An 11,504-nucleotide genomic window follows, 5' to 3' on the forward strand; every position below is an offset into this window, starting at 1 on the left:
TTGGTCGAGTGGGTGGTTACTGACAGGGGAGACTTATGGCTTTTTGTTCTCTTTAAAACTGGTCGTTATTAATGGCTCCCAGCCATGCTGGAAGGGCCTAACACGTGGGGCTCTGCAGGGGCCTGTTCTGGGACGGTTCTGTTCAATCCTCATCAGTGATTGAGATCTTGGCATAGAGAGGGCGCTTATTAAGACTGCAGATGATACGAAGCTGGGCGGGGTGGCAAGTGCTTTGGAGGAAGGGTCAGAATTCAAAGTGATCTGGACAAACCGGAAAAATGGTCTGAGGTAAATAGGATGAAGCTTAATAAAGACAAATGCAAAGTGCTCCACTTCGGAAGGGACAATCCACGTCACACACACAGAACGGGAAGTGACTGTCTAGGAAGGAGTCCTGCAGAAAGGGATCTAGGGGTCAGAGTGGACCACAAGCTAAATAGGAGTCAAAAGTGTGACACTTGCAAAAAAAAGCAACCGTGATTCTGGGAGGCACTAACAGGAGTGTGGTGAGCAAGACAGGAGAAGTCGTTCTTCCTCTCTACTCTGCGCTGCTTAGGCCTCACTTGGAGTCGTGTCTCCAGTTCTGGGCACCATGTTTCAGGAATGAATTGGAGAAATTGGAGAAGGCCTGGAGAAGAGCAACAAAAATGTGGAACAGTTTAGAAAACATGAGAGTGAAAGAACTGGGCTTGTTTAGTCTGGAAAGGAGAAGACTGAGAGGGGACATGAGAGCGGTTTTCACGTACCCAAAAGGGTGTCACAAGGAGGAGGGAGACAAACTGTTCCCCTTGGCCTGAGGACAGGACAAGGAGCAATGGGCTGAAACTGCAGCAAGGGAGGTTTAGGTTGGACATTTGGAAAATGTTTCTGCCTGTTGGGAAAACTTCCTGTCAGTGCTGTGAAACACTGGAACAAATTGCCTGGGGAGGTTGCGGAATCTCCATCACTGGGGATATTTCAGAGCAGGTTGCACAGACACCTGTCAGGGATGATCTAGACGGAGCTGGGTCCTGCCGTCAGGGCAGGGAACTGGACTTGGTGGCTTCTCAATGTCCCTTCCCATTCTACTGTTCTGTGATTCACAGACCAGACGGATCAGACCCAGAGCAGCAGGGCTTGCGGGGGAGGTGTGTGTGTGTCGGCAGGAGGGGGAGTGATCAAGCTGTTTCTCTACCTACCTATCTCTGGGCAGTTCCCGAGTCTCTCTAAGGGCCAGGGCTGCTCACACACTTGCTGGCGGTGCCCATGAGCAGTGGTTGGGCTGTGGTTGGTTGTACAGCTCTGGGCTCTGATTGTCCAAGTGTCCCAAGGTGCTGGCTGGGGGCAGGACACCAGCCGTGTGGGGGGAGGGGACGGTGATGCCACAAAGGCCTGTGGGGGGGAAGGAGCTGGGGGGGCGGGGGGGCTGAGCTCATGGAGATCCTCTGACATCAGCTGCAAGGCAGGGCAGCCTCAGACACCCCCCCCCCCCAGCCCTTTCTGGCTGTGTGGGTGCCCCCCAAAGAGGCGGGGCTGGAATCGCTCTGAGACCGACCCCTCGGGGGTGACCTGGGCCAACCCTTGGGACATCGCCTGAGACCTCTCGGCCGCCCCCTCTCCCAGTCTCACTGCTGATTGGCTGAGCAGGGGGCCATGGAGAGGGAGGAGGTTTCCCAGCAGTGACCCCGGCTCCTCTTCCTTTGCAGGCTCTGCATGGCGGGGTCTGGCCTCGGGCCGGCCCTGCGGGGGGACCTGCGGGCAGAGCCCCACACGGGCGCGCAGACAGCGGGGAGGTGAGCATGGGCGAGCAGGGGGAGGCTGTTTTCCTTTAGCACTGGGGGTGGGGGATGGGAAAGGGGAGACTGGGGACCCTTGGGCAGGGCTGTGTTGGGCCCTTCCCCCTCCAGGGTCAGGGCTGGGAGTGGAAGTTGATCTCAGGGCCTGGCTGGTTCTGGTAACAAGAACCTCAAATCCCATCCCCCCCCCCTCACAACTCCCCCCTCCCCCACTATGGGATCCATCCACATTGACCTAGCCTGGAGAGACAAGGCCCTTCCCAAGAGCCAGGCCCCATGGATCCGACTCGCTCCCCTGAGCACCAGGGCCCAGCCCCGGGGATGGGGATGGGGGCTCGTTGGCACAGCCTGGGCACGGGTCGTGAGGAGGAAGGCGCCTGGCCCAGGGGGGTTGGGAGCAGGACTCTGATGGGCCCCGTCTCCTCCCTTCCATCCCAGCTCAGCACACCCCCAGTAGGGAGCTTGGGACCCAGCTGGGACGGTCCCTCGGGGGCCCAGCCAAGGACATCGGCCGGCCGGCCAGGGAGGGGGCTGACCCCTCTGCCCACTGCTGCTGGGCCAGAGGTGAGGGACCCCGCTGGGCAATGGGCTGCTAGAGCAGACACCGGCAGATGCCAGGCCGGGGGCCCTGTGGAAATGACCCGCCCAGGCTCCCACCTGCAATGGGAGTAGGGTTACCAGGTGAGTAAAAAAATATCGGACACACTTGATCTCAGATGAGGGTGGGGGGCCGGGCCGGGAGGGAGGCAGGGCTGGCCGGGCGAGGGAGGGGGGTTGGGGTGGCCAGTGGGAAGCAGGCCTGACGGGGGGGGGGGGGGGAACAGGTCGGGGGCAGCGGGACTGGACGGGGGAGATGGGGGGGAACCAGTCGATGGGAATCAGGGCTGGGTGGGTTAGGTGCAGCGGGGCTGGCCGGGGGACATCGGGGGGAGGGGGGAAGAACTGGCTGCTGGAAGCAAGGCTGGCAGGTGCAGCGGGACTGGCCGGGAAAGATCAGGAGGAGAAGTGGGAAGAACCGGCTGCCGGGAGGGTTGGGGGAGCGAATCGGCCGGCGGGGAGCGGGACGTAGCCGGGCATGTGCAGATCCCAGGGCGCTGCCTGTTCCGCACACGGTCCTGGCGCAGTGCCAGTGAGTTCTGCTGCGGCTGCACAAGGCGCTTGCCCAGCGCTCAGGAGCACAGACGGGGCTTCCCCTCCCCCCCAGGCGTCACTCCAACCAGAGGCTCCCAGCGCCGATCGCGCCCCCCTCCCAGCCCCTCCCCCCCCACCAGGCTTCCGTCGGGCGCCCAGCCGGAAAACCAGAAAGTCCCGACATTGCTCATGCCCGGTGAGTTCTGACTGTTCTCAACGGGCAGAGGGCACAAAAACTGGACTGTCTGGTCGGACACTGGACACCTGGGACCCTGAATGGGAGCCCTGGGGCAGCCGGATGCTGTGGGGGAACAGCTGGCATGGGGGGGGGGGAGGCGGTAGCAGCTCCTGCAGTGATAGGCCAGAGGGGTCTGGCCCTGGGGGCCGTAGAGAGGCGCCGCCCAGGGCCAAGCCCCCACTGCCCCCTGGGTCCCGGGCCCCGCATATGACAGGCCCTTGCTGTCTTGGGACAGGAGGAGCCCGGCCACGGGGATGCACCAGCTCCCCCACCCCCAGCTTGGCTCCAGGGCCGGTGTTGCCTGCAGGGAAGGAGCTGCCAGCGGGAGTAGGAGCATCAGTCGGAGCTTTTCCTGCTCACGCCGGGACTGGAGCCATGGACCCGACCCGGCCCTGGACCGGGCACCAGGGGAGAAGGAGGAGCTGCCCCTCCCCCCCGCGGGGGATAGAACCTCCCCTCCCCCATCTCCTGTCCCTGGACAGGGACCTGCACAGCCCAGTGAGTCAGGGCCAGCTTATGGACTGTAGCCATTGGGCTGCACAGCCCTGACTAAAGGGGCAAGGTACCGACACTGGCCATTGGGCCACACTGGTTGGACTAAAGTGGCAAGAAACTGACCTTGGCCATTGGGCCAAACTTCCCTTAGAAAAGGGGCAATGTACTGACTCTGGCCATTGGGCCACACTGCCCTTAGAAAAGGGGCAATTACTGACACTGGCCATTGGGCCACACTGCCCTTAGAAAAGGGGCAAGGTACTGACACTGGCCATTGGGCCAAATTGCCTTTAGAAAAGGGGAAATGTACTGACGCTGGCCATTGGGCCACACTGCCCTTAGAAAAGGAGCAATTACTGACACTGGCCATTGGGCCACACTGCCGTGAGAAAAGGGGCAAAGTTCTGACTCTGGCCATTGGGCCAAACTGCCCTTAGAAAAGGGGCAATGTACTGACACTGGCCATTGGGCCACACTGCCCTTAGAAAAGGGGCAATGTACTGACGCTGGCCATTGGGCCACACTGCCCTTAGAAAAGGGGCAATTACTGACACTGGCCATTGGGCCACACTGCCCTTAGAAAAGGGGCAATTACTGACACTGGCCATTGGGCCACACTGCCCTTAGAAAAGGGGAAATGTACTGACACTGGCCATTGGGCCACACTGCCCTTAGAAAAGGGGCAAAGTTCTGACTCTGGCCATTGGGCCAACCTGCCCTGAGAAAAGGGGCCAGTACAGACTCCACCCACTAGGCCGCTCTGCCCTAAGGCAAGCTCTGCCAGAGGGAAGCTGGGAGCCTGCAGGCTTTGTGGCGGGAGAAGCTGCCGTCCCCTCGGAACCAGGTGCAGGCTGCACCCAGCGACCCGACGGAGACGATTCCAGCCCAGAGACGGGGAGTGTCACGGCGCAGACTGAAGACTAAACAACCCGCCCAGCAGCCAGGACCAGGCGAGGTCACACACGGGACCAGGGCAGCGGAGGAGGAAACCGGCCGGCCAGGGCAGAGAGGGACCTGCTGAACCTCGGGGACCTGCTGAACCTAGAACAGACGAAGGGGCCTCCCCGTCGCGCCGCTTCCCCCAGACCCGAGCTCGGGCTGCCGGTGCCCTTCAGCCAGGACGCCGGGCACAGAAGCCCCAGCAGCCGCGGCGCCTCGCAGCCCTGCCCTGGGCGTCGGAGGCCTGGCCAGGCCCTTCCCAGGGAGACTCCCATCCAGTGCAGAGCCCTACGGCGGGGGTGGGGAACCTCAGGCGCGGGGGCCGGATGCAGCCCCGGCTGGCGGGGATCCGGCCCCTGAAGGTCGGGGCTCCCCCCTGCATTGGGGGCCCACGCTGGGGAGGGGAGGGGGGCTGTTTCTCACTTGTGTGCAGCCCCCCATAGTTTTTTCTGTGGGTCAGTGGCCCCGACCCAGCAAAGGTTCCCCACCCCTGCTCTGTGGGGGGTAAAGGTCCCTGGGAACCTGACTAGGGCCCCACCCATTTCACAGCCAGGAGACGTGCAACGGGGGAGAGGAGGGGATGGGGGAATGGCGAGGGGAGTCTGAGCTCCCCACGTGGTGAGTGATCTGGGGCACCAGCTGCTCCCTGACCTGGCCGGGATGGGACAGGAGTTGTCCTGCCCCAACACGGGCACTATCGGAGGGGGCAGATCAGAGCCACCCAGAGGGGTAGGGAGAAGTGAGGGTGGAACGGCTCTAGCTCTGCCCCACAGGCTGCTGGGAAGTGAAATTGGCACTCTTGGGACGCCCCCACCCCCATTGTACACAATCCTAGTTTGGGCCAGGACCCAGCCGGTCAGAGAGCCAGGAAATTTCCCAGGCAAGCCCCCGGGAGTGTGCCAGGGAGCAGCGTGGACACGGTCTGGCTGTGAAATGGGCGAGGTTGCAGGGGGACGCGATGGGGCCCTAGTTCCGGCGTATTCCCTGGAAGTTGTGGGAAAGGGTCTGCCAGAAACTCCTGGCCCTGTTGGTCTCCAGGGTCATTGGGGAATCCCCTAGTGCAGCCTTTCTCCAGCTGCGGCTCCCCACCCAAAAGGGGGTCCCAGGGCCAGGGGAGGGGGCTCGCGAGCAGGGTCACTGGCCGCCTGGGTTTTCCCAGCCATGACCTCGTCTTCGGGCTTCAAATCTTCCTCTGGGCAGATGTTTGGAAATATTAAAAACTGTCGGATTTCTCCCGGCTTTCCCAGCTGAGTGGCTGGAGAGCAGCAGCTACTGTCTGGCCATCCGGTTTGGGGGCAGCCCCATTGACAGCAGCAGCACAGGAGGAAGGGAGGCCTGGTCCGGTGTTGCCACCCTTCCTTCTGCACTGCTGCTGGCGGGGGGGCTGCCTTTCCATCTGGGTGGCTGCAGAGCAGCGGCCCCTGGCAGGTCACCCAGCTCAAAAGTCAGCGCCACCACCAGCTGCAGCGCAGAGGGAAGGGGGCAGTGCTGCAGGGTGTGGGGCTGCCTTCTGAGCCGGGTGGCTGGAGAGCAGTGGCTGTTGGCCAGGGGCCCAGCTTAGACGATGGCGTCCCTGCCAGCAGCAGCACAGAAGCAGGGTGGCTCCGTGTTGTGTCACTCCTACTTCTGCACCACTGCTGGCGGTGGCCCTGTCTTCTGAGCTGGGAGCCCCAGGAGCAGCCACGACTCTCTGGTCACCCGCTCGGCCGTCAGTGCTGCTCCCAAGAGCGGTGCAGCAGGAAGTGCAGGAGGGGCGGGATTGCAGCACTTCCTTCAGCACCGCGGCGGGTGTCAGCCCTGCCTCCCAAACCGGGTGACCAGAGAGTGGGTGCCACTGGCCAGGGGCTACCTCAGAGGGCAGCGCCGATACCAGCAGCAGCACAAACTAGGGGTGTCAACGTGTGTAGCTGGCTACACGATTAACCAATACGTCTGGGCTTATTGGTTAATCCTGTCGCCTCCACACACCCCTCCCCCGGCTGCCTCAGGAACAGAAGCAGCAAGAGGGGGGGAAGGTGGGAGCTGGTGTCTGTGGGGATCCTGCTATTAAGCTGCCTCCCCATGAGCACCAGATACCATGGAGCTGCCTGGCCCGCACCATGGGCTGCTGCCTCTCATAGAGATGCAGCAACACGGAGGGTGAGGGAGTCAGGCAGGAGCTGGTGCACACGGGAAGCAGCTTTTAAGACAGCTCCCCATGGGTATCAGCTCCTATGGAACCACGTCTCACCCATCCCCCTCCACTGCTGCCTCTCTATCAGCGTGGGGGCAGGGCAGACATGAGATGAGATGTTCAGGGAACTATCTTCTAAGCCGGCTCTCCACACAGGCCAGCTCCATGGAGCCCCCTTTCCGCCCTTGCTGTCTCACATAGAGGCGAGGGGGATGGGGGGCTGCTCGAGGGGAGCTGACTTAAAATCTAGTTCTCCATGAGCACCAGTTCTGCGGAGCTGCCTGCTCCTGCCTCTCACACTCCAGAGGAGGCTGCTGCAGAGCAGCCTCTGTCCGGGGCTGGCACAAGCTCTCGTCGCACAGAGGCTGCTGTGTGGGATGCCGGTGCAGCCCCTCATTGCTGACTCAGGCCCCAGGGACTATCGAATAATCGTGGAATTGCTACAGTTTGATGCAGTGACATGATTGTTCAGTGACTCCCTGTCTGACATCCCTAGCAAAAACGTAGGGCGGCCCTGGACGGTGCTCCCCTCGTCCTTCTCTGCCATTGCTGACAACAGCGCCGCCACTCCCGCCGGGCAGCTGGACAGTCTGTGCTGTCTCCGGTAACAGTGCAGAAGGCAGGTGGGCTGCTGCAGCTTTGCCTCCCTGCCTTCCGCGCCGCTGCTGCTGGGTAAGGATGTTAAATAACGATTCATGGACAAGTTGAGGAGTCGATGGAATTTCCATTGGCTACTCGACTAGTCGATGGGCACTTTCTGCACTTTGAACTGGACAAGGGCCCCAGCAGGGCCTCCTGTGCACTTCAAAACGGGAACTCCGTGTGCAGCCCGGGGCCAGCAGGAAGTTCCACTGACTCGGCTTTACGAGGGTCCTTCCGCTTTGAAAGGCTCAGGGTCCTGGAGGCTCTTGTGCATTTCTGAGTGGAAGCACCTGCATGGAGCCTGGAGTCAGTGGGGGACTCAGACCCCTGGCAACCCCGAGGTCCATGCGGCGCTGCTCCTTGGAGAACCCCCTTTTCACACCTTTTCCCATGAGCAGGCAGCGCCAACACCACCAGCAGCGCAGAAGGGAGGGCGGCCTGGTGTGGCGGTGCCTCCCTTCCCTCTGCACTGCTGCGGGCAGAGGCTCTGCCTACTAATGGGGAGGCTGAGGAAGTTATAAGGGGTCAGGTACCCAACCTGGATGGCAACCCCACCGCCAGCAGCAACGCAGGAGGGAGGGAAGCTGGTCTGATATCGCCACCCTCCCTGCTGTGCCGCTGCTGGCCGTGCCTCTCACTTCTCAGCTGGGCAGCTAGAGAGCGCAGGCACCATGTGCACAAGGCCGCCTGACCCAGCAGAGCCACCCTCCCTTCCGTGCCACTGCTGGTGGCAGCCCTGCCTGCCACACTGACCCTACATCTAGACGACAGGCTTTTGTCCACAGAAGTTTTGTCGACAGATACTGTGGACAAAGCTTCTGTCAACAAAGAGCATCTAGACTACGTCCAGTTCTGTAGACAGAGCAAGCCGCTTTGTCAACATGACAGTGTAGACGCAAAGGGCAGTGGAGATGCAATAGCGCCTTCTGGCGACAGAACTCTCTCGACAAAAGGCGTTATTCCTCGTAGAATGAGGTTTACAGCTGTCGACAAAACAGCGGAGTCAACAGAACTCAGCAGCAGTGTAGACGCAGGTATAATTGTGTCGACAAAAGTCCACTTTTGTCGACAAAACCCTGTAGTCTAGACACACCCTGAGTGGCCTGCGAGTGGCCCATGCTGGCAGGACTCCCAGCTGCAAAGTCACCGCCAGCAGCAGCACAGGAGGAGGGAGGCCTGGTCTGGTATCTCAGCCCTTCCTTCTGTGCCGCTGCAGGCGGTGGCGCTGCCTTTGGACCTGGGCGGCAGCAGAGCAGCGGCTGCTGTTGTGGGGCCCAGTTCAGAGGGGGCCCCACTAAGCAGCGAGTGAGGGGTGGTCACTGACGGGTCCCCCAGCTCAGAAGTCAACGCCGCCCCAGCAGCAGCGCAGAGGCAGGGTGGCCTGGCATGTTGTTGCCACCGTTCCTTCCGCACTGCTGCTGGCAGGGCTGCCTTCTCCGCTGGGGACCACAGAGCAGGGGCCACAGGGGAGGTGCCCAGCTCGGAGGGCAGCTCCGCTCCCAGCAGCAGCGCAGAAGGAAGGGGGAGTGGCTGCCATTGCATCCTTCCCTCTGCCCCCTGCTGGGGGCATCGCTCCCTTCCAAGCTGGGTGGCCAGAGCGAGCGGGATCCCAGCTGTGGGGTCAGTGCCAGCAGCAGCAGCGCAGGAGAAGTGGAGGCAGCGATGCCGTTGCCGCCCTTCTGTCTGCGCCGCTGCTGGCCAGGTTGGGGGCAGAGAGCAGCTGCCCCTCCAGCCGCCCAGCTGGGGAGGCCAGGAGAGATCAGGGACATTTCTTCTTATTTCCAAACTCCGTCGGGATGGGGACCTGGGGACTGAACACGAGGCCACGGCTGGGAAAGCCCAAACGTCCGGTGCCCCCGTGAGCGACCCTCCTGCCCTCGCCTTGCTGCCCCCTTCTGGGCAGGGACCCCCAGGGGGAGAAACGCTGCACTAGGGGATTCCTCTATGACCCCGAGGGCCACCACGGCCAGGAGTTCCCGGCAGCCCCTTTCCCACCACTTCCACGGAGGAGGCGTCAGGTTCTCAGGGGAGGTTTCCCCAACTCAGAGATCTGCCTGGATGGAGAGTGGAGGAGCAAAGGGAGGGCCTGGCCAGGAACGCCCAGGGCCACGGCAGGGCTCACACGGCAGCACCCATGGCAGGGAGTGGCCAGAGACTCCTGGGAACAAACGGGTGTGAAAAGAAACCTGCTGCTCAGCCAGGCCCCAAACTCTGTGTCTGCCGGCCACTGGGGCCAGCCCAGACGTATCCAGCCTCCCGCTGACTCTGGAGTCCCTGCTGCCTTCTCCTGCATTGCCGGGAAGAGGAGAAGTGATTCGTGGTGTCCGAGAGATGCTCCTTCAACGCCAAAATCTCCACCCACCTCAGGGGTAGCAACAGCAAGAGCCAAGTAAAAAAATTGTGAGACTGGTTTAAAATAAAAAGATTGAAGAGAAATCAACCAATAATGGATTGTATGAGCTTTGATTTCTGGGCCTTAAGCGCACGCGCGGGTGGGTCTCAGCCATTCCCTGCAAACTGGAGGACTTGAAACACTTTTCCCATGACAGCCGAGGGGGCGGCTACACCCCAGGGCCTGTGGGGACAGAGCGGTGCCAGCAGAGCCCCTCACTGGGATGCAGCCCACAGGCACAGCCCCCTCCCCAGGCAAAGCCCTCCCAGACTCCTGGCTGGAGCAGTCATGCCTAGGAGTCAGAGCAGGGGCTGTGGGTCACAGCTGGGGTCAGGAGTCCCAGAGCAGCCCAAAGGCCGGTCTCATGGGCTCAGACTTGAACGGCCGAAGGAACCATCATGAGCATCTGGTCTGACCCCCTGCACCTTGCAGGCCTCAAAACCTCCCCCACCCCTCCGGCCCCAGCCCCACTTGCCTCCCAGCCCCACTTGCCCTGGCTGTTACTGACGCCCTCACGTCACGGCTCAGTGATGGCAAGGGATGGAGAATCCCCCATTGCACGACTTGGTCTCTGCAGAGGGGGGCAGCCGCATCCACCCAACCCCTACGGGCTCTGCACATCTGACCCCTTGACAAGCCCTCCCCCCCCCAACACGGGGTCAGTCAGAGCAGGCGTGTTCTGGCCGGAGCCCCCAGCCACACGGCGGGGAAAGAATTGTCTGGAGCAGCTCAGCACTGGGGAGCCCCCGTTTCCCTCTGCGGAGCGCGGGGCAGCCGGTCCAATTCCTCCCACCCATGTCAGTCCAAGGGCCGCCGATGGGAGCTGGCAGCACAAACGCTCCCATTCCCGCCCCGTCGCCTGAGCCCCCGTGTCCCTGGGCCCAAGCCCTGGGCCCTGCTGGCCGAGGAGCAGGGACTCCGACCGCCACACGCTGAGCCCCCAGGAACAATCCCCACCCTGGGCCCCTTCCTAGCAGCCCTGGCGTCTCTCCCCTCACGCGGCCTGTGGGCACGGCCCGTCCGAGGGCCTCCCTGGCCACGGCTGCTGCTGGAGGCTCCTGCCCCCTCGGCTCCCCTGGGCCCGGAGCTCCCTGCGCATCCTCCTCCTGCAGTCGGCCCGGCCTGAGCGGCTCCAGAGGCTTTTCTACTCCGCTCCCTCGGGGGGCAGGCCCAGCAGGACGGGGGGGCTGATTCTCAGAGCAGGGTTGATGCCCCCCCAGCCCCCGGTCATCTGAAGCAGGGGGCTGAGCCCGCCAAAGCTCATGATCCCACCTGCATGTTTTATTGGTCTGTAAAGTGCTACCAGGCCATTTGTTGTGTGACCAGAGCGAGGGCTGAGGAGGAAGGTCCGGCCTGGGGCTCACAGCCGGTTGTGCTGGGGGTGGGTAAGGCAGAGGATGCAGGCCAGGCAGAGGCCTAAGAGGGTCTGTCCATGGCCAGAGGGGATCCCAAGGAGCGACTGTCTCGAGTTGCAGCTGGGGAGCTCTGGGGTGGGTATTAGGGGAAACGATTTCACTGAGGCTGGGGAAACGCTGGAGCGGGAGGCCTGGGGAAGGGGGGGAATCTCTGTCCTGAGAGGATTTTAAGGCCAGACCTGACACAGGCCTGGCTGGGATGAGTGAGTTGGGCTGGGCCCTGCTCTGAGCAGGAACAGGACGAGCTGACTCCTCAGGGCCCTTCCAGCCCAGTGATTCTAGGACTCTGCACCGGGGCAGAGAG

At 62.3% G+C, this 11,504-nt stretch overlaps 1 long non-coding RNA gene across 1 annotated transcript; it reads left to right on the forward strand.

Annotated features, from left to right (window-relative positions):
* The first annotated feature begins 1,683 nt into the window (after positions 1 to 1,683).
* LOC142823210 (uncharacterized) lies at positions 1,684 to 3,830 on the forward strand. Its single transcript, XR_012898504.1, has 3 exons — positions 1,684 to 1,772; positions 2,214 to 2,456; positions 3,380 to 3,830. It is a non-coding gene; the product is annotated as an uncharacterized LOC142823210 (long non-coding RNA).
* The last annotated feature ends 7,674 nt before the right edge of the window (positions 3,831 to 11,504 follow it).

Source organism: Pelodiscus sinensis, chromosome 32, assembly GCF_049634645.1.
Source record: "Pelodiscus sinensis isolate JC-2024 chromosome 32, ASM4963464v1, whole genome shotgun sequence".
Taxonomy (NCBI): Eukaryota; Metazoa; Chordata; order Testudines; family Trionychidae; genus Pelodiscus; species Pelodiscus sinensis.